This window comes from Bombina bombina, chromosome 5 (assembly GCF_027579735.1).
Source record: "Bombina bombina isolate aBomBom1 chromosome 5, aBomBom1.pri, whole genome shotgun sequence".
Lineage (NCBI taxonomy): Eukaryota > Metazoa > Chordata > Amphibia > Anura > Bombinatoridae > Bombina > Bombina bombina.
This window is the reverse complement of record NC_069503.1, coordinates 622,492,157-622,519,176: the sequence shown is the minus strand read 5'-3', so window position 1 is coordinate 622,519,176 and position 27,020 is coordinate 622,492,157. Positions and strand designations below refer to the sequence as shown.

Below are 27,020 nucleotides of genomic sequence, written 5' to 3'. Positions count from 1 at the left end.
AGTGTATATCGCAATCAATGAGAAGGGTAGATTCGCTTTGCTCAAGTAAAGTGGTATCTCACACCAGCGGGAACCAGTTACAAGTTTTAGCTTCAGCAGAAAATCTGTCCCTTTCTCTCCATTGCATTCACTTTTTATTTGGTTTTCCCATCACTGGTAAATTGTGGGTGGCCCTGCGGGAGCTGACCTTCCCATTGGTTATCTGGGAAGTCTAAATCGGATTGGCCCTTGGAAATTTCATTTTTAACAGCCAGAGAGAACCTTCTGGCTGTAGTTCTCGCAACATAACACCAGGTGGCAGCACAAACAGACACAGCAACATTTGAAACAACTTAAGTCAGTATTTCTATGAAATGGTTATTAATTTTATCATAATTTACTGCGACAACTATTCATAATATTTGTTTTGGATAAGTTATATCTTAATGAATTTTCTGATCATTTTGATATGAAACATCACATATCTAACATTATATTAAAATAACTTATATTTCATAGTTATATCACATCAAATATATATCTCATAGTCATATCACATCAAAGTAACTTCCATATTTTCATCTCACTATATTTTAAAAGATGTATGTGAAACTTTATAAACATTTATTTGTATGTTTATATGATATGACTTAATTCATTTCATGCGGCATTCCGTCTCTTTCTAAGATTGATGCTCATGACCAATGGTTGTCTGCAATAAAAATAGAAATAATTATTAGAGATGATCCAATTATTAATATGTGTATGGTCCATAAGTATTTATTTATATTCTTAAAAACACAGAGGCTAAGTAAGATCTTTTGTGTTTTCAAAACATATATATCATTTCTATGTATATCTGAATTTATTTCCTATATAAATATCCCCTGCAGCAATCATCCACCTAATACAATGTGCTTAATTTTAATATATATATATCATGAATCATTCCAAACATACATGGAAAACTGGCATTGTTACCCTTGCAAAATGTATTTAATTTTATTTGTGTCACCTTCCCCCATGAGGGGGTTTTGCAGTACTTCTTCAAATAGAGATTCAGTGAGATAGAACTGTTGTATCACACGTGTCAAATTCCAAAGGGGTCCTTGAACACATTCTTTTCTCACCTCACCAAATGTTCCGAAGTTATAAAAATCTGCATATATAGTCAAATGAATAGGGTCACTGAGCTATTTCCTTTAGAAAAGAAATGTTTGTGTGTTTTACACTACAGGGGTCATGCTTCAAAAAGGCTCTACTGATTGTCAATCCTGATAGACGTGTATTAGAAGCTGTGTTCAACAAACTCATGTTCAATTAATCCTGAGGTCTCATCTAACATATACAGTGTATAAAATATACATATATATATATATATATATATATATATATATATATATACACATATGTAATATTCATCATAATATTTATATACTCTGACATAAATCCCCCTTCCAACTTCAAATAGATGTAGGACACATGTATTTGAATTGGCTTAAAGTCAGTGGTATTTGATGAGGATCAACCGTATACCTCATAGACAGTCTCTTATGAAGAAAGTTTGTTATTTTGAGCTTTCATGTTTATCAGTTAGGCATCTTTAAATTACAGTATGTCTTTAGTGCATTTGGGGATATGACACTTCATTCTCCCTCTATGACTTGTAGTTGGGATCTGGGATGACATGCCCGCAATTGATTGATATGTACCCATTTATCTATGAAACCTTCATTTTTGGGGATCCGTATTTTATAGGCCACTGGAGATATTTTGTCAGTAATGACAAAAGGACCTTTCCATGAGGGAAGAAATTTCTTCTCCCTAACCTGATCTCTTCCAAAGTTATAAAGATAAACTTTATCATTTATTTCATATTCCTTTTTGGATGTTTTGAGATCATAATAGGTTTTAGTGGCAGTTGCGGCTCTTTCTAAATTCCTTTGAGCAAATGCAAAGGCATATTGCAGATGTTTTCTTAAGTTCTCCACATATTGATGTGTATTAGCAGCGTTTATCAAGTTTTGGTCTGATGTACGGTATAGCAGATGCTGAGGTAGAACCATTCTTCTACCAGTCATCAGTTCAAAAGGTGACATCTTGGTAGCACTACTTGGAGTTGCTCTTAATGCCATTAAGACAAGAGGTAGTTTTACATCCCAGTCTTTACCTGTTTCACTCACAAACATTTTGAGGATTTTAACAATGGACTGGTTGTAACGCTCTACACCACCACTTGAGGCAGCTCTATAAGCAATATGGAGCTTTCTTTTAACCCCTAGTATTTTCCACATTTTTGTCATCACTTCGCTAGTGAAGTGGGTCCCCCGATCTGACTCGATTCTTTGGGGCAGACCAAATCTGGAAAATACATGGTTGATGAGCAATGCTGCACATGTTTCCGCACTATTGTTAGGTGCACTAATGCACTCTACCCATTTAGTGAACAGGCATGTCACGGTTAACATGTATTTGTTACCTCTTGATGACCTTGTTACCGGACCAATAAAATCAATTTGTATATCTGACCATGGCATTACCATCCCCCTTTTTTGCAATGGCGCTCTATGCGTTGGTGCAGTGGGTTGGAACTGTGGGCAGATTAAACACCCTTGACAGTAGGTTTGAACATCTTTCAACATGTGTGGCCAAAAAGCATAATCACGCAATATTTCATACGTGAGTTTGGCACCGCGATGACCAGATGTGGGAGCATCATGGGCATGTTGAAGCATTAGACCTCGGAACTTGGTGGGTACTACCCACTGCTGGATGCCAGTTTTGGAGGTTCTAATTAACAAACCATCCTGTAATTTGAATTGTGATTTAGATTTTATTAAGATTCTCAGATCTTCTTTGCCAATACAATCATCTTTTGAGATGGGGTTGCTTTCAGGATCTTCTATGTGTTTATAGAAGATGCCTACAATGGGGTCTTCTTTTTGACTAGTGATCAGGTCCTCACTAGGAGAATCCTGACTCCATTGTACCAAGTTAGGCTCACTCTGTTGTTTTGCCTGGTTTCTGGTAATGGCTTCTACCTGAATTGCACCCATTAAGTGGTCAATATTAAGGAGTTCTCCAGTTATGGCTCCTTGTTTGGCTAATGAATCCGCAAGGTCATTGCCTTCCTTATCAGGACCTAAAACTCTGGAATGACCCTTGGTCTTTTTCCAGTGTATGGTTAAATCATTGGATACTACCAGATTATCAATCTCGCAGAACAATTTGCCATGCTTGACTGGTTTGTTATTGCTTTTCTGCATGCCATTTCTTTTCCAAGTTGGCAGGTATTCAACAAAACTGTCACGCACATAATTTGAGTCAGTTATGATCACAAATTCATGAATACCATGTTCAATAGCCATTTCAATGGTTTTGAAAACAGCAGTTAGTTCTGCAACTTGACTGGATCTTGGTCCAATGTTGAAACCTACAGATATATTTGAGAATCCATTTGCCCCAGTTATACCAATGCCAGCGACTAATCTGCGCTCATTATCAATAGTGGCATGGTAAGAACAACCATCAACATATATCCAAGGTAATGTTTGACAATGGTCCTCATTGTACATTTTATATGGGGAAAGCAATTGTTCCTCCAGAAAATCATCTTCTGATAATTCTTCCCCAGGATCTCTATCAGTACAGTCGTGGAGCTCAGCAAGTCCTTGTGCGACTGGATTCTTTTTATTCTGCTTGTAGCGAATTTCTAATGGCCAGCCTTGCAAGGAAAGAGTCCACGCTGTTATGCGGCTATTAGACAAATTCCCATCTCTTATTCTCTCACTTTGCAAATATAGCAAAGGCTGGTGGGCCGTTTCTACAATAATTTTCTCGCCCTGTATATAGCTGCGGAAATTTTGTAGAGCCCATACAGTAGATAAGAGGGCTTTTTCGCAATCGTTAAACTTTATTTCTACTGGGGATAGATTTTTGCTCGCATAAGCAATGGTTTTGTTCAAATTATCATGCTTTTGGTATAACACAGCACTCATGCTTACATCTGTGTACCCTGTTTCTAAGTAGAAAGGTTTACCACCTTCAGGGTACGCTAAGCAAGGTGCTTGAGTGAGTTTTCTCTTCAGCTCTCTGATGGCTGTCTCTTGAGACTCACTCCAGTGCCATTTCACATCCTTCTTTAGAAGAAGTAGTAGTGGTTTAGCTAATTCCGCATAATTATCAATGAATTTGCGAGAATAATTCGTCATTCCCAGGAATGATCTCAATTCCTTTAAGTTAGTTGGGTTTTTAGAATTCACTATAGCTTCCACCTTTTTCTTCTGGGGATTTAATCCTTCAGAGGTAACCTCATGTCCCAAGAAGTTTACACGAGTGCGGCACCATTGGGCTTTTTGCAGGGATAATTTGACACCTGCCCTTTTAAGTTGGCTGAGGACGTGTTTAAGCTCTGCGATGTGTTTTTCAAAGTCTGTGCTTTTGATTAAAACATCATCAACATAAGATAAGGTCCCCCTTTCCAGTGCGTCAGGCATAGCCTTATGCATGAATACAGCAAATTCATGTCCAGAATTTATGTATCCAAATGGAAGTCTCTGGAATGCATACTGAACCTTTTGGAAGGAGAATGCTAGCTTATATTGATCCTCTTCATGTACCTTTATGGTCCAATATCCCTGTGCACAATCAATGGCAGTGAATATTTTGGATCCCTGCATTTGTGCTAGGCACTGGTCAATGTATGGTATAGGCCAGCCAGACATGTATACTCGTTTGTTTAGCTGTCTTAAGTCAGCACACAAACGCCATTGTCCATTGGGCTTAAGGACACCTAGAATAGGATTATTATAAGAGCTGTGCACCTGTCTGATAATACCTCTTTCTTCCAAATTCCTTATGATCTCTGCAAGAGAATCATATGAGGCTAAGGGAAGTCTGTATTGTTTGACAAATACAGGTGGCGCATTAGGATCTGTTTGTATTCTTGCAATGTGCAAGTCTGTAGTACCACAGTCATAAGAATCCTTAGCGAAAATATCCTTGTATTCCATTAGGAGTTCTCGCAGCTGTTGGCGTTCGTCATCGCTGGAACAGCCATTAGCTAAGGATATTTGCTCTTTGACTATTTGCTGAAATCCTGGAAAGATTTCAGGCTGTCCTATTTCATAGGCTTCTTCCAATCTAGAGGTGAGATCCCCTTGATTATAGTTTACATTGCTCCCATGACTCTGGGTATTGGGGTAATCTTGCTGTTTGATTGGCTGATCAAACACTAGAGAGGCTTCTTCAATTTTACAGATGCCTTCCTCTGAGCTGAAGGGATAAATAGACTGAATATTAAATAGACCCTCTGGCATAGATGCAAAGGATTGTTCTATTAATTGTTCTTCAGTTAGGTATCCTTCAGGTATTAGCCCAATTACATTATTCTGGAATCCAAAAGTGTAATAACTTGATTCCAGTGCATATCCTATGGTAGTTCCCTTGGATAATGTTATATCCTGTGGGGTCATGTTATGCACAATAATATTTATTGGAACAGTTCCAATATTCACCATAGGAGTGTAGGTTACTGTGACACCCAGATTTTGTATTCTATGGGAGAGGCAAATCAGTGTTTCAGAAGTTTTTAATTTCTGACCTCTCTTTACCTGTAAGGGTAAAAGAAATTTATCAGCCCCAGCAGGAATTATAACATCGCTAGATACCTGCATATTCACAGCATATGGCAATTGCTGGTTTGATTTCAGGGCTGCATTTTCATCCTGAAATACTTCAGGGTCCCCCTTTAACCTGCTCCAGAGGCAAGAATTAATCAGATCTATTTGTATGGCATATCTATGTAAGATATCATTGCCAATGTATATTTGATTATGGGGAGTATTTAAAACTAAAAACAGGTGCTTCACTGACTTATTACCAATAGAGATAGATAATAAGCACTTAGCTGTGGTGTTATAGCTTTCAGACCTGTCATCCAGGCCGTTGACACAGTGGTCTTGGGGAGAAAGATATTTAATCACTTTAGGTTCAGCTATTTGCGCTAATAAACCTTCGCTTATATAGCTAGCTTCCTGTTTTAAGTTTATTTTAGCATACTTGGTTTTACCAAGGTCATGTACTTGTATAGGGATAAATAGATCCTCTTTAACTCTCTCAATCCCTGTGAGGTATTGAGCATGGTCTCCCCCTTTAGGGATTTTAGGATCCCCCTTGTGGAGTGATATGGTTAATATATCGCCATCTAGGGAGATATTCGCTATCTTTCCGGGCGAAATTTTAAAAGTATTACCATCAGAGCCACTAAAAGGAGTTTGATCATCTATTTGTAGAATAGTGATTTCAGGTACAGAGTTATTCCTGAAATGAATCTCCACAGCATCTGGTTTCTCTTCCACCACGTGACAGCTATGTCGGGTGCGAGATATACCAGATTTTTCATAATTGATAGGCCGTTTAACTTGCGACCAAATTACATTATTTATGCAATCAATTATGGTGCTTAATCGTTTCAGGAGATCACTACCAATAATTAAACGATCAGTTGGCAGATCCACTATAATGACAGGGTGTCTTATGACCCTGTTCCCCAATTTAAATTTTAACCAGGCAGTACCGTAAACTTTTAGGGAGTCACCCCCAACACCTATTAGAGAACCGTCAAATTCTCTTATTTTGGGTTTGTGGGGTGTTAGCTCATTTAGCTGTGTGTAGTACCTGTGGGATAAGATAGTTGCCTGTGACCCAGTGTCAATTAATCCCCTGATAGGGTTGGAGACTGAATCTTGCAGCTCAACTAGTACATAATATCTTCCTGCAGTTTCTATCATTTCACACATAAAATTTGCATTCTTGTACATCTGTGGGCTTCGCCACGTTTTACCTGAATTCGCTGTGTCATTCGATGCAGAGGAACCTTCATACCTACCTGTTTCCTCTATGACAGGGTTGGTTGGATTCTTTTGTACTGCATCTGTGGAGATAAGGTTAGGAGAGAGCTGCAAGGGAAGAGATTTGTTAACTTTTCCTGGATGAGGTTGCTTGTCATCACGGCCAAATCGTCCGTTTCCGGTCTGTGGGGAGATAACATGATTAGTATCATTGATATTTATTATTACAGTTTGTATATCTCTACCCTCCCCTTCAGGTGATACTGCAGTATTTATGACTGTGCCTGTGGTCCACTGCTGACCACTGGCTGTACCCCTAAAAAAGTATTGTTCGGTTGCTGAGCCGTAGATTTTTGACTCATATTAGCGATTTGTTCGCTCAACCGATTTATTTGGGTAAACAGCATATCTACCTGATTGTACAAGTTACCTCTACCCCTGGGCCTATCTCTTGGTGCCCCATTGTACTGATTCCTGGACCATTGGGTTCCCTCAGAATCAGGGCCACTATTTCTATTCTGGCGTGGTTGCCCCTGGGGTTCAGCTTGTTCAGCATTAGTACTTTGGGGAGCATTATATACCTGGGGTGTCTGGTTACCCTGAGAATATCTTCGCCGTCTATTGTATCTACCCTTGCGCGGATACCAATTATTTGGTGAGTATTCTCTTTGTGAGTAATTATTCACCTGATTATGTCCCCCACTTTGGTTATAGTCTCCCTGCGCCTCAACCTGTGTAGGGGGAGGGGCAGAATTAAACCTCTGTGGAGATGGCCTGTTTTGACTGGCCACCTCTGCATAAGTTCTCTTGTTAGACTCCAAATTGAGGGGTTTAGGTGACACCCTAGTTTCTGCTACAATTTTGGGTTTTGATTCCTTTTTAACCCCCTGCTCACTGGACTGCTGAATAGAGTATAATTTTGTACTCTCTTTGATCAGCCATTCCAATGAGCAGTCCTCATCAAAATCTCTAGCTAAGTTAATTTTGATGGGTGTAGGCAGTGCTTCAAAAAATAAATTTACAAATTCTGAGCCATCAAATCTGGGATTATCTTCAGCCATACTGTACGCATTTTTCAATACAGAAAGGAATTCGACTGGACTCTGATTCGCACGACACTTTAAACCATATACCGCTATTTTCGCGGCAGTTTTAGTGCGATATTGCCCGAATTCTTTTCTGCATTGTTGTTTTACCCCATTCCAGGAATGAATATTCATATCCTTTAGTGAAGCAAAGAATTTGTGATGCTTACTGTCAAATACCCAAGGCAGAAATTCAATTTTCAATTTCTCACTTGTAACATTCATTATAGCTAACGCATTTTCAAAAGCCTGTAAATGATCAATTACAGATGTTGTTCCCTTATTGGAGAATATAGGTACTGCGCGTTGTACAAAGGTGATTATTTTATGTGAATCATAGACTTTATCAGACTTATTTTGGGATTCTCTGTTAGAGTTTCCCTCCCCTGCATCAGCTGCGCTACAGCTGTCCTCTGGATTTACATCCTGAGGGGATTGTCTATTTGGGAAATCTACTTCTGACCCGTTAGGGGTCATTTGTCTATGTTGTTCTATATATTTTCGTACCTCGTCCCTGACGCGTTCGCTAAAGGAGTTAGCATTATCTGTATTATTCTCATTGCTAATATAGGGGTTTTCATTATGGCGATATGACCTTTTTAAATCGCTTAATTCTCTCTGGCTTTGCGCAAGCTGTTTATTTAAATCTTGTATCTGCGCGATTAAGTCCATATTGTGCTTATCTAAGGTGGCTAGGTTTTGGGCAAATTCATCCATTTTATTTTTGGCTATTTTTAAACCCTCTTCGCGTCTGCGCGAGGAACGGATACTATTTTCTAGCTCCTGTATTTGCAATCGTTTGTCTGTGACACAAAACGACATTTCGTCAATTATGCATATTAAAAGGGGCCAGGATTTTAGTATTAGTTCGTCTCGCTTTTTGGGAGCTTCGCATTGATTAATCATTAATAATTCCTGGAAGAATTCATTCTCTTCATTCCACATATTATTATTAACGGTAATATTTTTAGCCCTAGTTTCAAGCATATCCATAAAATCATTTAATTCACCCGCAATATTAAACTTCCCTTTAAGGTAACTTAAGATATCTTTCTTAAGGACCTGACCTTTAGTAATAGGTATGGTTATGGGACCAATTTCATTGCTATGTATAGAATTAAATGAGTCACTTCTGGCTACAGACATTATTATATTGGTTTAGTACTTAGTTAAACTAAAATGCTAATACAATTTTTGCCAATAAAAAGAGAGAAGGAAAATTTTTATATTTAAAAAAAAAATATTATTAATTTTGAAATATGAAAAATTAATATTCCAAAATATGAGAAATTTATATTTTTGATTAACTTTGAAAATATGAAAAATCAATATTTTTGATTAATTTTGAAATATGAAAAATTAATATTTTTATTAATTTTTCAAAATTAATCTTTAATAATATTTCAAGATATTAATGTCAATCTCGAAATATGAAAATTAATATTTCAACTTTTCAAAAAAAATTATATCTTCAAAATATTAATATCGAAATATGAATTTTTTTTTCTCTTTTTTCTCTTTTATAATAATTTCTATCTACTTACAAATATATTATATCAATTATGATGGATATTATTAAATCTCATGCAATGCCTCCAATTATTATGTCAGTATATTTATGAAAATCTTAGTAGTGCTATCCAAATAATATATATAAGTTTATGTCAGGGTTATAAACACAATACAAAGAAATAGAAACCCTTATCAACCATGCACCTACTAGACCATACAATTAATATAAATATCTGAATTCTTTTATTTAGTTAATATCCATAAACATATTGAACTATATTTGCAGTAAAAGGAAACTAAATAAAAGTTTATATGCATTAAAACCAACTCTTAAGATATGCTATCCTTCTTACAAAACCCAGAAAAATATACCTTCACAATTTAGCCTTTTATTTATTTAACACAATGGGACTAAAAACCTTTAACATCCAAGCAATACAATTCTAAACAGTGTTTATAAAACAATAGGATAATATATATTCTGCTATTTAATTGCAATTTATCCTAATACAAAATTAACTGACAATACCAGAACTTGTATAGATGAGTTACTTAGCCAATCAGACGCAGATTTAAACAATATATGTATATAGGCTGTGAAATGCTAACTTGAGAAAAACACACTGCTTCTTTAAATCTATTAAATACAAATTAACTATGCATATAACTTATCTTACAAAACCTTGAATACGTTACCAAAGTAAAAAGCAGTCGATATCCGATGTTCCTTGGTAGGAATTATTTTACCTCAGATCACCAATAAGTGTATATCGCAATCAATGAGAAGGGTAGATTCGCTTTGCTCAAGTAAAGTGGTATCTCACACCAGCGGGAACCAGTTACAAGTTTTAGCTTCAGCAGAAAATCTGTCCCTTTCTCTCCATTGCATTCACTTTTTATTTGGTTTTCCCATCACTGGTAAATTGTGGGTGGCCCTGCGGGAGCTGACCTTCCCATTGGTTATCTGGGAAGTCTAAATCGGATTGGCCCTTGGAAATTTCATTTTTAACAGCCAGAGAGAACCTTCTGGCTGTAGTTCTCGCAACATAACACCAGGTGGCAGCACAAACAGACACAGCAACATTTGAAACAACTTAAGTCAGTATTTCTATGAAATGGTTATTAATTTTATCATAATTTACTGCGACAACTATTCATAATATTTGTTTTGGATAAGTTATATCTTAATGAATTTTCTGATCATTTTGATATGAAACATCACATATCTAACATTATATTAAAATAACTTATATTTCATAGTTATATCACATCAAATATATATCTCATAGTCATATCACATCAAAGTAACTTCCATATTTTCATCTCACTATATTTTAAAAGATGTATGTGAAACTTTATAAACATTTATTTGTATGTTTATATGATATGACTTAATTCATTTCATGCGGCATTCCGTCTCTTTCTAAGATTGATGCTCATGACCAATGGTTGTCTGCAATAAAAATAGAAATAATTATTAGAGATGATCCAATTATTAATATGTGTATGGTCCATAAGTATTTATTTATATTCTTAAAAACACAGAGGCTAAGTAAGATCTTTTGTGTTTTCAAAACATATATATCATTTCTATGTATATCTGAATTTATTTCCTATATAAATATCCCCTGCAGCAATCATCCACCTAATACAATGTGCTTAATTTTAATATATATATATCATGAATCATTCCAAACATACATGGAAAACTGGCATTGTTACCCTTGCAAAATGTATTTAATTTTATTTGTGTCACCTTCCCCCATGAGGGGGTTTTGCAGTACTTCTTCAAATAGAGATTCAGTGAGATAGAACTGTTGTATCACACGTGTCAAATTCCAAAGGGGTCCTTGAACACATTCTTTTCTCACCTCACCAAATGTTCCGAAGTTATAAAAATCTGCATATATAGTCAAATGAATAGGGTCACTGAGCTATTTCCTTTAGAAAAGAAATGTTTGTGTGTTTTACACTACAGGGGTCATGCTTCAAAAAGGCTCTACTGATTGTCAATCCTGATAGACGTGTATTAGAAGCTGTGTTCAACAAACTCATGTTCAATTAATCCTGAGGTCTCATCTAACATATACAGTGTATAAAATATACATATATATATATATATATATATATATATATATATATATATATATATATATATACACATATGTAATATTCATCATAATATTTATATACTCTGACACAACAGTCATTGCAGCATGCTGGTATCTAGGCTACCTTTACAAATATATATAAATATATATATATATATACACACATACACAGATTTAGACATGTATATGTTTGTATATATCCATTATAGCTCTTTGCAGTCAAACACCTTGTCATGTAACATGTACCTTTGAACACTTACAACTTTTTTTTTGTATATGTGAATTTTTTTTATCAGATAGTGTTTATGTGACTGTAACTCATTTTGAATGTATTTATGTTGTGTTATGTGCAACTTTTTTTTTCAATGCAAGTGATTCAGTTTCTCTAACCCAACAAGCGTAAAATGCGATTGCGCTCTCACGATAGTGTTTACTTTCAACTAGTAATACACGGTCTTTTTCCATTGTGAGCAAAATGGCAAAAAAATACAATTTCTTTCCAAAGGCAGAGAGTCCACGACTTAATTCATTACTGTTGGGAATATCAACACCTGGACACAAGGAGGAGGCAAAGACACCCCAGCCAAAAGCTATAAATAACCCTCCCACTTCCCCTATCTCCCCCCCCCCCATTCATTCTTTGCTTTTCATCACTGTAGGAGAATGGCAGAGAAATGTTAGAAGAAAATTGTAGTCCATTAATGGGTATGTTCCCTCCAAGTATGGACTGGGGTGTTTGAGTAACCATGTAATCCTCTAAGTGAGAGTTGTGGTAAACGCTGGATCTAGATGTCACAGGGAACGATCTCTGACCACTATCTAGACTTAAAGCTATCACCTCCTGAGAAATCAGTGTTAATGCTTTACACTGTTTTCTCATTATCTTCAGGTCAGATGTGTTTGGTGAGACTGTCAGATCTTGAGGCGCTGTGCCTGCTCCACAGCTTTGATCCTGGAGGGTAAGTCCTTTATATTTATTTGAGGAATTATGCCTAGTAGGGCTGCAAATTCCCTGAGGTGATGGGGACATTGAATTAAACGGTTCATGGTGTGATACTTTATTCTCTTCCGGATATGGGGACATTTAATACCTTTTATAATATGGAGGTTATTTAATGAGCAGTTGGGGCCAATTTAGTGTGCTGCTTAGCTCCTTGCTAACCGGAGCACGTGTGTAAGGGTTTTTTGGGCTTTTTAAGAACATTGACAGACGATGCAGGACAGTTTAGGTAAATTTCCACTGGGGCCTTTTTTCCGCTACACAGCTGATATTGAGCCTTGTGCAGTTTCCCTTCTAGTTGGGGGCAGTCTCTAGATGCGCACCATGTGACAAGGGCGCAATTTTTCTCTGAAGCTGGTCGGAAGTGTGTTCCTGCATAGTGATAAGCATAACGAATTCCCTGCAGGCATTGGGAGTGATCCTGACTTCATTCCAGTCACGCCTCTCTAGCTAGGAGGTGCTGAGTACCTCGGCCAAGGCTCAGGGTAGAGGTGCCATGCTAACTGTTAAAAAAAATATATATTTTTGGTTGCTATAATATTGAGACCTTATACCCGCTATGGAGGACTCTGATAATAACCCCTCAGAGGGTTCCGTTTCTATGATCACTGTGACAAATGCATGTTTATATTGTGAGGAGACTATGGTTTGCCCACCTGCACAATTCTGTTCTGTCTGCTTATGTTCTGTGTTAGAGACCAAGAAGGGGTCTAAATCGGAAGGCTGTGGTGCCCTCAGATTAGGTTCCGCCTTTCCTTTTTGCCCTCCCGTTTTATTCATTCAGTGTCCTCTGGAGCTTGGGTATTGGTTCCCAACAGTATTGAATGAAATCGTGGACTCTCCTTGCCTTTGTAAAGAAAACAAAATTTATGTTTACCGAATAAATTCCTTTCTTTCCTGGCAGTCCACGACCCCGTCCGTAATATTTTTTAGGCGTCTTCCCTGTTAGTTTTTCTTCTGGCACCTCTATACCCTAATGTTTCTCTTGGTTTTCCTTGTTCCTTCGGCCGAATCACAGGGGGTGGGGGGGGATAGGGGAAGTGGGAGGGATATTTATAGCCTTTGGCTGGGGTGTTTTTGCCTCCTCCTGGTGGCCTGGTGTTGATATTCCCAACAGTAATGAATGAAGTCGAGGACTCTCCCTGACAGGAAAGAAAGGAATCTGGTAAGCATAAATTTTGTTATCGCTTGTGTGCAAAACGTTAGCATACCACTTGGAATCCAGCCCAGAATTTATATGAATAAAGTTAGTTTTTTTCCAAGGAAGACAAGCAAAAACAACAACACACGCAGTCTCTTAACAAATATAATAATTGTCGCTGATTATGCAATGACAAATCACTCACAGAGGCACACAACAGAACTTTCCAAAAGCTCAAGTCAAAGTTATTAAAAATGGCTGAGCTACCTCTAGTCTCCCACCTAGTCTAACTATGCTAAGTTAAACTGGATTGGACAAGCCATTATGGCATTTAATACCTGCATCAATCCTTAGTAAAACTCTGCTAAAATTAGACAAGGGAAGTTAGACACCTAAATGGTCAGACCTCCTCTACATCACTGCAAACAAATAAGCAGATTAGCCAAACAATACCAAGTCATTCTCCCTTTATTTGTTTTAATTTTTAATCAATTCAACAACATATAATAAGATTTCTCCAACATAGGTGTGTCCGGTCCACGGCGTCATCCTTACTTGTGGGATATTCTCTTCCCCAACAGGAAATGGCAAAGAGCCCAGCAAAGCTGGTCACATGATCCCTCCTAGGCTCCGCCTTCCCCAGTCATTCTCTTTGCCGTTGTACAGGCAACATCTCCACGGAGATGGCTTAGAGTTTTTTGGTGTTTAACTGTAGTTTTTATTATTCAATCAAGAGTTTGTTATTTTAAAATAGTGCTGGTATGTACTATTTACTCTGAAACAGAAAAGAGATGAAGATTTCTGTTTGTAAGAGGAAAATGATTTTAGCAACCGTTACTAAAATCGATGGCTGTTTCCACACAGGACTGTTGAGAGGAATTAACTTCAGTTGGGGGAAACAGTGAGCAGACTTTTGCTGCTTGAGGTATGACACATTTCTAACAAGACGATGTAATGCTGGAAGCTGTCATTTTCCCTATGGGATCCGGTAAGCCATTTTTATTACATAAAGAAAAAAAAGGGCTTCACAAGGGCTTTTAAGACTGTAGACATTTTCTGGGCTAAAACGATTTATATATAAGCATACTTTATACTTCATAGCCTTGAGGAATTATTTTAATCTTGGGAATTATGTAAAATAACCGGCAGGCACTGTATTGGACACCTTATTCTCTAGGGGCTTTCCCTAATCATAGGCAGTCTCATTTTCGCGCCTCTATTGCGCACTTGTTTTTGGGAAGCATGACATGCAGATGCATGTGTGAGGAGCTCTGATACATAGAAAAGACTTTCTGAAGGCGTCATTTGGTATCGTATTCCCCTTTGGGCTTGGTTGGGTCTCAGCAAAGCAGTTACCAGGGACTGTAAAGGGGTTAAATATAAAAACGGCTCCGGTTCCGTTATTTTAAGGGTTAAAGCTTCCAAATTTGGTGTGCAATACTTTTAAGGCTTTAAGACACTGTGGTGAAATTTTCGTGAATTTTGAACAATTCCTTCATACTTTTTCACATTTGCAGTAATAAAGTGTGTTCAGTTTAAAATTTAAAGTGACAGTAACGGTTTTGTTTTAAAACGTTTTTTGTGCTTTGTTATCAAGTTTATGCCTGTTTAACATGTCTGAACTACCAGATAGACTGTGTTCTGTATGTGGGGAAGCCAAGGTTCCTTCTCATTTAAATAGATGTGATTTATGTGACACAAAATTTAGAGAAAATGATGCCCAAGATGATTCCTCAAGTGAGGGGAGTAAGCATGGTACTGCATCATCCCCTCCTTCGTCTACACCAGTCTTGCCCACACAGGAGGCCCCTAGTACATCTAGTGCGCCAATACTCCTTACTATGCAACAATTAACGGCTGTAATGGATAATTCTATCAAAAACATTTTAGCCAAAATGCCCACTTATCAGCGAAAGCGCGACTGCTCTGTTTTAGAAAATACTGAAGAGCATGAGGACGCTGATGATATTGGTTCTGAAGTGCCCCTACACCAGTCTGAGGGGGCCAGGGAGGTTTTGTCTGAGGGAGAAATTTCAGATTCAGGGAAAATTTCTCAACAAGCTGAACCTGATGTGATTACATTTAAATTTAAATTGGAACATCTCCGCGCTCTGCTTAAGGAGGTGTTATCTACTCTGGATGATTGTGAGAATTTGGTCATTCCAGAGAAATTATGTAAAATGGAGGTCCCGGGGCCCCCCGAAGCTTTTCCTATACCCAAGCGGGTGGCGGACATTGTAAATAAAGAATGGGAAAGGCCCGGTATACCTTTCGTCCCTCCCCCCATATTTAAGAAATTGTTTCCTATGGTCGACCCCAGAAAGGACTTATGGCAGACAGTCCCCAAGGTCGAGGGGGCGGTTTCTACTCTAAACAAACGCACCACTATACCCATAGAAGATAGTTGTGCTTTCAAAGATCCTATGGATAAAAAATTAGAGGGTTTGCTTAAAAAGATGTTTGTTCAGCAAGGTTACCTTCTACAACCAATTTCATGCATTGTTCCTGTCACTACAGCAGCGTGTTTCTGGTTCGATGAACTAGAAAAGGCGCTCAATAAAGATTCTTCTTATGAGGAGATTATGGACAGAATTCATGCTCTCAAATTGGCTAATTCTTTCACCCTAGACGCCACTTTGCAATTGGCTAGGTTAGCGGCGAAAAATTCTGGTTTTGCTATTGTGGCGCGCAGAGCGCTTTGGCTAAAATCTTGGTCAGCGGATGCGTCTTCCAAGAACAAATTGCTTAACATTCCTTTCAAGGGGAAAACGCTGTTTGGCCCTGACTTGAAAGAGATTATTTCCGATATCACTGGGGGCAAGGGCCACGCCCTTCCTCAGGATAGGTCTTTCAAGGCCAAAAATAAACCTAATTTTCGTCCCTTTCGCAGAAACGGACCAGCCCCAAGTGCTACGTCCTCTAAGCAAGAGGGTAATACTTCTCAAGCCAAGCCAGCCTGGAGGCCAATGCAAGGCTGGAACAAAGGTAAGCAGGCCAAGAAACCTGCCACTACTACCAAGACAGCATGAGATGTTGGCCCCCGATCCGGGACCGGATCTGGTGGGGGGCAGACTCTCTCTCTTCGCTCAGGCTTGGGCAAGAGATGTTCTGGATCCTTGGGCGCTAGAAATAGTCTCCCAAGGTTATCTTCTGGAATTCAAGGGGCTTCCCCCAAGGGGGAGGTTCCACAGGTCTCAATTGTCTTCAGACCACATAAAAAGACAGGCATTCTTACATTGTGTAGAAGACCTGTTAAAAATGGGAGTGATTCATCCTGTTCCATTAGGAGAACTAGGGATGGGGTTCTACTCCAATCTGTTCGTAGTTCCCAAAAAAGAGGGAACGTTCAGACCAATCTTAGATCTCAAGATCCTAAACAAGTTTCTCAAGGTTCCATCGTTCAAAATGGAAACCATTCACACAATTCTTCCTTCCATCCAGGAAGGCCAATTCATGACCACGGTGGATTTAAAGGATGCGTATCTACATATTCCTATCCACAAGGAACATCATCGGTTCCTAAGGTTCGCATTTCTGGACAAGCATTACCAGTTTGTGGCATTCCCGTTCGGATTAGCCACTGCTCCAAGAATTTTCACAAAGGTACTAGGGTCCCTTCTAGCGGTGCTAAGACCAAGGGGCATTGCAGTAGTACCTTACTTGGACGACATACTGATTCAAGCGTCGTCCCTTCCACAAGCAAAGGCTCACACGGACATTGTCCTGGCCTTTCTCAGATCTCACGGGTGGAAAGTGAACGTAGAAAAAAGTTCTCTATCTCCGTCAACAAGGGTTCCCTTCTTGGGAACAATAATAGACTCCTTAGAAATGAGGATTTTTCTGACAGAGGCCAGAAAATCAAAACTTCTAAACTCTTGTCAAATACTTCATTCTGTTCCTCTTCCTTCCATAGCGCAGTGCATGGAAGTAATAGGTTTGATGGTAGCGGCAATGGACATAGTTCCTTTTGCGCGAATTCATCTAAGACCATTACAACTGTGCATGCTCAGTCAGTGGAATGGGGACTATACAGACTTGTCTCCGACGATACAAGTAGATCAGAGGACCAGAGATTCACTCAGTTGGTGGCTGTTCCTGGACAACCTGTCACAGGGGATGAGCTTCCGCAGACCAGAGTGGGTCATTGTCACGACCGACGCCAGTCTGGTGGGCTGGGGCGCGGTCTGGGGACCCCTGAAAGCGCAGGGTCTTTGGTCTCCGGAAGAATCTATTCTCCCGATAAATATTCTGGAACTGAGAGCGATATTCAATGCTCTCAAGGCTTGGCCTCAGCTAGCAAAGACCAAGTTCATACGGTTTCAATCAGACAACATGACGACTGTTGCGTACATCAACCATCAGGGGGGAACAAGGAGTTCCCTGGCGATGGAAGAAGTGACCAAAATCATTTAATGGGCGGAGACTCACTCCTGCCACTTGTCTGCAATCCACATTCCAGGAGTGGAAAACTGGGAAGCGGATTTTCTGAGTCGTCAGACATTTCATCCGGGGGAGTGGGAACTCCATCCGGAAATCTTTGCCCAAATCACTCAATTGTGGGGCATTCCAGACATGGATCTGATGGCCTCTCGTCAGAACTTCAAGGTTCCTTGCTACGGGTCCAGATCCAGGGATCCCAAGGCGACTCTAGTAGATGCACTAGTAGCACCTTGGACCTTCAAACTAGCTTATGTATTCCCGCCGTTTCCTCTCATCCCCAGGCTGGTAGCCAGGATCAATCAGGAGAGGGCATCGGTGATCTTGATAGCTCCTGTGTGGCCACGCAAGACTTGGTATGCAGACCTGGTGAATATGTCATCGGCTCCACCATGGAAGCTACCTTTGAGACGAGACCTTCTTGTTCAAGGTCCGTTCGAACATCCGAATCTGGTCTCACTCCAACTGACTGCTTGGAGATTGAACGCTTGATTTTATCAAAGCGAGGGTTCTCAGATTCTGTCATTGATACTCTTGTTCAGGCCAGAAAGCCTGTAACTAGAAAAATCTACCACAAAATATGGAAAAAATATATCTGTTGGTGTGAATCTAAAGGATTCCCTTGGGACAAGATAAAAATTCCTAAGATTCTATCCTTTCTTCAAGAAGGTTTGGAGAAAGGATTATCTGCAAGTTCTTTGAAAGGACAGATTTCTGCCTTGTCTGTGTTACTTCACAAAAAGCTGGCAGCTGTGCCAGATGTTCAAGCCTTTGTTCAGGCTCTGGTTAGAATCAAGCCTGTTTACAAACCTTTGACTCCTCCTTGGAGTCTCAATTTAGTTCTTTCAGTTCTTCAGGGGGTTCCGTTTGAACCCTTACATTCCGTAGATATTAAGTTATTATCTTGGAAAGTTTTGTTTTTGGTTGCAATTTCTTCTGCTAGAAGAGTTTCAGAATTATCTGCTCTGCAGTGTTCTCCTCCTTATCTGGTGTTCCATGCAGATAAGGTGGTTCTGCGTACTAAACCTGGTTTTCTTCCGAAAGTTGTTTCTAACAAAAACATTAACCAGGAGATAGTCGTGCCTTCTTTGTGTCCGAATCCAGTTTCAAAGAAGGAACGTTTGTTGCACAATTTGGATGTAGTTCGTGCTCTAAAATTCTATTTAGATGCTACAAAGGATTTTAGACAAACATCTTCCTTGTTTGTTGTTTATTCTGGTAAAAGGAGAGGTCACAAAGCAACTTCTACCTCTCTCTCTTTTTGGATTAAAAGCATCATCAGATTGGCTTACGAGACTGCCGGACGGCAGCCTCCTGAAAGAATCACAGCTCATTCCACTAGGGCTGTGGCTTCCACATGGGCCTTCAAGAACGAGGCTTCTGTTGATCAGATATGTAAGGCAGCGACTTGGTCTTCACTGCACACTTTTACTAAATTTTACTAAATTTGATACTTTTGCTTCTTCTGAGGCTATTTTTGGGAGAAAGGTTTTGCAAGCCGTGGTGCCTTCCATCTAGGTGACCTGATTTGCTCCCTCCCTTCATCCGTGTCCTAAAGCTTTGGTATTGGTTCCCACAAGTAAGGATGACGCCGTGGACCGGACACACCTATGTTGGAGAAAACAGAATTTATGTTTACCTGATAAATTACTTTCTCCAACGGTGTGTCCGGTCCACGGCCCGCCCTGGTTTTTTAATCAGGTCTGATAATTTATTTTCTTTAACTACAGTCACCACGGTATCATATGATTTCTCCTATGCAAATATTCCTCCTTTACGTCGGTCGAATGACTGGGGAAGGCGGAGCCTAGGAGGGATCATGTGACCAGCTTTGCTGGGCTCTTTGCCATTTCCTGTTGGGGAAGAGAATATCCCACAAGTAAGGATGACGCCGTGGACCGGACACACCGTTGGAGAAAGTAATTTATCAGGTAAACATAAATTCTGTTTTTTTAAAAAGGTCTTAAAATGGACCAAATAAAACATTCACTTTTTAGAGGCTTCAAAATGGGCTAGGTTTATTAAGCTGCATTCACAGCTTTTTGAGTTATGTGGAGCAAGTTTGCAAAAATGAGCCTGCTAACACATATTTAATAAGCACCAACTGCTTCTTTTTCCTCTGCGCTACCTCAGAGTTGGCGAGATCAAACATCCAGACACTTGCTTGTTCAGGGTGATTGACATTCCCTGATCTTGTGCAATGTTAAATTTCAACGTGCAAATGGAGGCGGACAGAATCACTAAAGTCCAGACTCCTTTCACTTCCCTTCAAGGGAAAGATTTTATTTGGTCCAGGTCTGGACTCCATTATTTCTATGGTTACTGGAGGCAAGGATGCCTTCCTAGCACAAGATAAGAAGAACAAGTAAGGGACGGCAATCTTCTAATTTGCGTTCCTTTCGTTCTGACAAATCCCAACTACAACAATCCTCCTCCAAGCCTGAGCAACCCAAGAGTACTTGGAAGCCGGCTAAGTCCTGGAATAAATCCAAGCAGAATAAGAAGCCCGTCGAAAACAAATCAGCATGGAGGGGCGGCCCCCGATCCGGGTCCGGACATGTTCAGGGACGTACAGGATCCGTGGGTCCTGGAGGTCGTACTCAGGGATACAAGATAGGCTTCAAATCTCATCCGCCCAGGGGCAGGTTCCTACTCTAAAACCTGTCTACAGACCAGAAAAGAAGGATGCCTTTCTAGGGTGCGTTCTGGACTTATCCTCCTTAGGATTTGTTGTCCCGGTGCCTATCGAAGAGAGAGGTTTGAAGTTTTATCCAAACCTTTTTGTGGTCCCAAAGAAGGAGGGAACTTTCCGCCCAATTGTGGACCTAAAGTGCTTAAACAAATTTCTCAGTTTCCCTTCCTTCAAGATGGAGAAGGTAAGGTCCATCCTTCCTTTAGTTCAGGAAGGCCAGTTTATGACCACTATAGATCTTACCTTTATGTTTCAATTCACAGGGAACACTTTCAGTTCCTGAGGTTTGCATTCCTGGACCAGCACTTCCAGTTCATGGCCCTTCCGTTTGGTCTCTTCTAGCCGTTGCCAGAACTCAGGGTATTACAGTAGCCCCATACTTGGACGATATTCTGGTGAAAGCACCATCTTGTTGTTTTACGGAAGAATACTCTGAGTCCCTTCTCAGTCTTCTTCGATCACATGGATGGAAGATAACTTGGAAAGGAGTTCTCTTATCCCAAATATCAGGGTGGAATACCTGTGTGCTATAATAGACTCCATACCCATGAGGATAACCAACCAGAGATGTTGCAAGCTAACTTTGGCATGTCTTGCCCTTCGGACCTTCTTGAGTCCCTCTGTGGCTCAGTGTATGGAGGTGATTGGTCTCATGGTGTCCAGCATGGACATCATTCCTTTTGCCAGGTTCCGTTTCAGACCTTTACAACTGTTCATGCTGAGGCATTGGAACAGTGATCATTCTGATCTGTCTCTACAGATTGTATTAGACAACCGGTCGAAAGACGTGCTTCTTAAAACCATCCTGGGAGATTGTGACTACGGACACAATCCTATCCAGATGGGGAGCTTTTTGGGGTGCCAGGAAAGCACAGGGGTTGTGGACTATGGAGGAGTCCTCCCTCCCGATCAATTTTGGAACTATGGGCAATCTTCAATACCTTAAAGGCTTGGCCACTTCTGGGTTCTTCCCAGTTTATCAGATTCCCATCAGACAATATATCCTCAGTGGCTTACATCAACCATAAGGGGGGAAAGAGAAGTTCCTTGGCGATGAAGGAAGTATCTCAGATTCTGTAGTGGCTGACAGCTGTTTGCTGTCAGCGATCTACATTCCAGGTGTGGACAACTGGGAGGCAGATTTTCTCAGCAGGCAATCCTTCCAGGTGTTTGCAGAGATATGCAGCAATTAGGGGACGCCGGAGATAGATCTCATGGTGTCCCGTCTCAATACCAAGCTACCCTGGTATGGGTCGAGGTCGAGGGATCCCCAAGCGGATCTAATAGATGCACTAGCAGTGCCCTGGAGGTTCAAACTCATATATCTTTTTCCTCCATTACCGCTTCTTCCTCGAGTGGTGGCCCCATCAAGCAGGAGCGGGTATCCGTAATTGTGGTCGCAAAGGACGTGGTTCGCAGATCTAGTGGGGATGTCCTAATCTCCTCCGTGGAAGTTACCTTGTCGCAGAGACCTGCTGTTACAAGGTCTATTTGTTCATCAAAATCTAGATTCTCTGAGGCTGACTGCGTGGAGATTGAACTCTTAGTCTTAGCAAAGAGAGGTTTCTCTGAAAGTGTCATTGATACTCTTATTCATGCTTGTAAACCAGTTACTCTGCGTATCTACCACAAAAAGTGGAGGACCTACTTATTTTGGTGTGAAGAGCGTGGTTTTTCCTGGTTCAGAGTTAAGGTTGCCAGGATTTTATCTTTTCTCCAGGATAGACTGGAGAAGGGCTTTTCTGCTAGTTCCCTGAGAGGACAGATTTCGGCCCTGTTGGTTTTATTGCACAAGAGGCTGGCTGAGCTTCCAGGCGTGCAGACCTGTGTTAAATCTTGTTCTTGGTGTTTTGCAACAGGCTTCGTTTGAGCCTCTGCATTCAGTTGACATTATCTTGGAAGGTTATCTTTTTAATGGCTATTGCCACTGCGCACAGAGTTTCTGAGATCTCTGCTTTGCGATGTGAGTTCCCTTATCTGATTTTTTTATGCAGATAAGGCAGTTTTACGTACTAAATTGGGTTCTCTTCCTAAGGTTGTGTCAGATCGCAACATCAATCAAGAGATTGTGGTTCCTTCCTTGTGTCCTAATCCTCCTTCATCGAAGGAACGTTTACTTCACCATTTGGATGCAATTCGTGCCTTGAAGTTCTTTCTTCAGGCTACTAAGGAGTTTAGACAATCTTCCTCTTTGTTGTCTATTCGGGGAAGCGTAAGGGGCAGAAGGCTACTTCGACTTCCCTATCTTTTTGGTTAAGGAGTGTCATCCGCTTAGCTTAAGAGACAGCGGGACATCATCCTCCTCAGAGGATAATGGCTCATTCCACTAGAGCAGTGACTTCCTCTTGGGCCTTTAAAAATGAGGAACCCTATGGATCATATTTGCAAGGTGGCCTCTATGGATCATATTTGTAAGGCTACCTGGTCCTCCTTACATACTTTTTCTAATTTTTACTAGTTTGATGTTTTTGCTTCGACTGAAGCAGCTTTTGGGAGAAAAGTTTTGCAGGCTGTGGTGCCCTCAGAATAGGGTCCGCCTCTTCTTTTTTGTTCCCTCCCGTTATTCATTCAGTGTCCTCTGGAGCTATAGTTTTCCCAACAGTAAGGAATGAAGCTGTGGGCCCTCCCTATATTAGGAAGGAAAACATAATTAAAGTGAAGGTAAACTCACCCTAATTTCGATCTAGTATAGCATTCTTTTTTTTAAATAAGTATTCATTTCATTCATCAATTGTTATATATGTGTGTATATATTACGTTCTCACTGTTATAAAACTATGCCTAAACTATCCACTAATTCAGCCCATCTATTTTTTATTTTTTTTATGTGTATATCACGTTTTCCCCCCAACCAATTGAAACTCTGACCGTTAGGCGGCCGTCACTCGATGTAATCCGCCCCTTGTTTCTTTTGCGCATGCGTAATTTATTTTTATTCAGAATTAATGCCAAGAGCGCACCCGTTTGAGTTTGCGCATGCGCAGTAGGAAATATTGCCCGCCGATTATGCGCATTGGAAAGCAGTATCGCGATTTACGCATGCGCATTGCAATCTGAGATTTTGAACGCGCCTTTGTGACATATAGAGAGCGGGTGGGACCGCTGAAGACGTCACACAACAAAGAAGGAGGAAGTAGGGATGGGGAGGAGTCGGGTTCCAAACGGTAGGGAATTAGTAATGTAAATTTTATTAAAACTATGGCAGCAATATTAAAAAAAAGTTAGCGACTACATGAATGAGAAAATAATAAATGGGAGGTTGTCTTCAAGAATGAAAAACTTTACCTTCACTTTAATGCTTACCAGATAAATTCCTTTCCTTCCGGATAGGGAGAGTCCACGGCTCCCGCCCGTTTTTTCTTGTCTAAGGGTGGCCCCCTATTAGTTATTCTTCTGGCACCATTTATACCCTGATATTTCTCCTACTTTTCCTTGTTACCTCAGCAGAATGACTGGGGTAATGAGGTAGTGGGAGGGATATTTAAGCCTTTGGCTGGGGTGTCTTTACCTCCTCCTGGCGGCCAGATGTTGTATTTCCCAACAATAAGGAATGAAGCCGTGGACTCTCCCTATGCAGACGGAAATGAATTTATCTGGTAAGCATAAATTATGTTTTTGGCCAAAATACTTGTCAGCAGACACATGATCCACGATAAACCTCTTAACCTTTCCTTTGAAATCACTATCTTATTTTACCCAAGCGATTAGATTCTCATATTGCTTAAGGGACAGTGGGAATGGCTTGCTTTTTTTTTTGTTTTGTTTTGTTTTGTCTTACAGACAACCAACTCAAAAGCTTATTATTTTATTATTAAATTCAGACACTAGATTGCGTGTTTATCATGAGTCCTTTCCATCTCAAGCATATGTGAGGGTGTGATAAATCCTTCTATTTACAAATCAACAGGGTTATAGAGAGGCGCTATACAAGCACTACATGTTAAAACCACAAAAATTACAAAAATTCTCAACACTTTCTATAGGGTACACAATAGTAGCGATCAATAACTCTGTGATGTTGTAAAATGTGAATAACGTTGAGACTCTAAGAAATATGTCCGATTCTTGTCTTAAGGGATAATTATAGCAGCAATTTAATTAAAACACATAAACAAATCATATATACAAAAGAAAAAAGGTATTTCCGGAAAATACTAAAACGATATACATAAAAGTAAAAACATATATTCCTGAATCTCAAATGCTGAAATACCCAAAAGTCAATGCATAAACAGGGTTAGTGTTTAGGTCTTTGTTAGCTAACTGATAAATTCCTCCTAGTGTGGCACATACAGTCGTGTCAGCAATTTCAACACTGGGGATTTGTTTGTGATGTTTAACAAAAGAGGAGAGTGACAGTATTCAATTTGTCTGCCAGTGGAGGTTTTAGTGCGACAAAGAAACACCTGTGGATGAATTTGTAGTTGGCCTGCTATGCAGGTAATCTCACCACTCTCTGTGTCCATCTCGCTCCGGACCCTCTCCTGCTGGATGTCTGTTGATGATGTCACGATTCGCCGATAATACTTCAAACGTGTGCAAGTTACTTTAGAGAATCAGTATTTTTCTTAGTACTTAGTACTTTACATACGCAGGGAATGCATCTTGAAAAAGCCCAAACATGGGGTGAAACGCGTAGAAGCTGTGTTAAGAAAGCATTCCTTACTCGACTATCTCTGCCGCTTTGAGAAGAGAGCCTTTGGTAATACCACAGAGAGATACCGGAGGGTAAGAGCATTCCCTGCGTACGTAAAGCACTTTTCTCTGAATTTCAAAGAAACATTAGATTTTTTTTTGTCTGATACTTTTCAGGTTTTCTTCCATCATGTGACAACCATCAGCGAATCAGACTCATGCATGCATACACTGAGAGATCTTGCACATGTTCAAATTACGCTGGTGCCTCAGTTTTATAATATAATTTTTTATTTTTTATTTTTTTTTAATTGTGTGCTCTATCTGAATCATGAAAGAAAAAAATTTGACTTTAGTGTTTCTTTAATGAAAATGAGGTTGATTTCTTATGCTATAAAATACTTTAGTTTTGCTAATATTTGTGTTTGTTTCCAGCTCTGTAGAGAGGCCAAAAAAGCAAAATCTGTACCCGAAATATGCTTAAAATGTATACAATTTGGCTGAAACATCTACATGTATCCTATCTCCCTTTGTTGTTGCCAGTTAGGAGTAGCTGTAAATGTGTTTTGTGCACTCCTTATGCCAGTGTTCCTTTAAAGGGTCATGAAACCCACAAAATGTATTCTGTAATTTAGACAGTGCATAGCATTTTTAAAAAGTTTCCAATTTACTTCTATTATCGTATATGCTTTTGTTCTCGTGCGTGCTATTCTTTGTTGAAGAGATACATAGGTAGGTACACATGTCTGGAACACTACATGGCAGGAAAAAGTGCTGCTATCTAGTGCTCTTGCAAATGTATTACATTCTTTCAAAACTGCTGCCATATACTGCATATTTTTATCAAGAGATACCTATAGCATGAAGAAAACTTTATAGTAGATGTAAATTGGAAAGTTGTTTAAAATTCAGTGCTCTATATGAATCAGGAATGAAATTGTCTGGGTTTAATTCCAGTCCTTAAGGAACCTAAGAGAGCAGATTTTAATTATTTCAATTAGTAGTGTCAATGTGACTGTAACAACAGTTAAACTACTAATTAACAAATATATCTTAGGCTGGTAAATTTCACAATAGTGGGAGTATTTCTGTGGTGTGATGCATCGCCCTGAGAAAGCCGCTGTTAGTGTAGCATTTTACAGACTCGCTGCAAGGAGACACTCATCTGGTGAACCAGAGCATTAGCGTTAGTCATTTTGATAATGTTTAAATCTAAGTGTATTTTTTTTTATTATAAAGGTGGCAACACATAATTGTAAAAAAGCTATGCAGTAAAGCAGATACTTCAAGTATATGGATACCTTATTGACTGCTTGGCAGTTTTGCTGCTTACTGCCTTACCAGAGCCTTATTCATTATCCTCTTTTTCTTGGTTTCTTGGCTCAGTCCTTTCCTTAAATGTCTACCATTTTTCTTACATTTGAATTCCCTCATAATGGAATAAATAAGCTATGTGATTATAAAGAGAGTTACATTTATGTATGTAGGAAATACAGGTAAGGAACTGGAAATATGTGTCATTAGTATTCCTGGGCACTGGAAATATTTTAACTGTGCACCTTGTATGGCTGGTGGAT

At 39.6% G+C, this 27,020-nt stretch overlaps 1 protein-coding gene across 1 annotated transcript in view; it reads left to right on the top strand.

Annotated features, from left to right (window-relative positions):
- Window positions 1-27,020, top strand: part of ELP2 (elongator acetyltransferase complex subunit 2) — a gene marked incomplete in the record, with an annotated part of 749,242 nt that overhangs the window by 605,131 nt on the left and 117,091 nt on the right.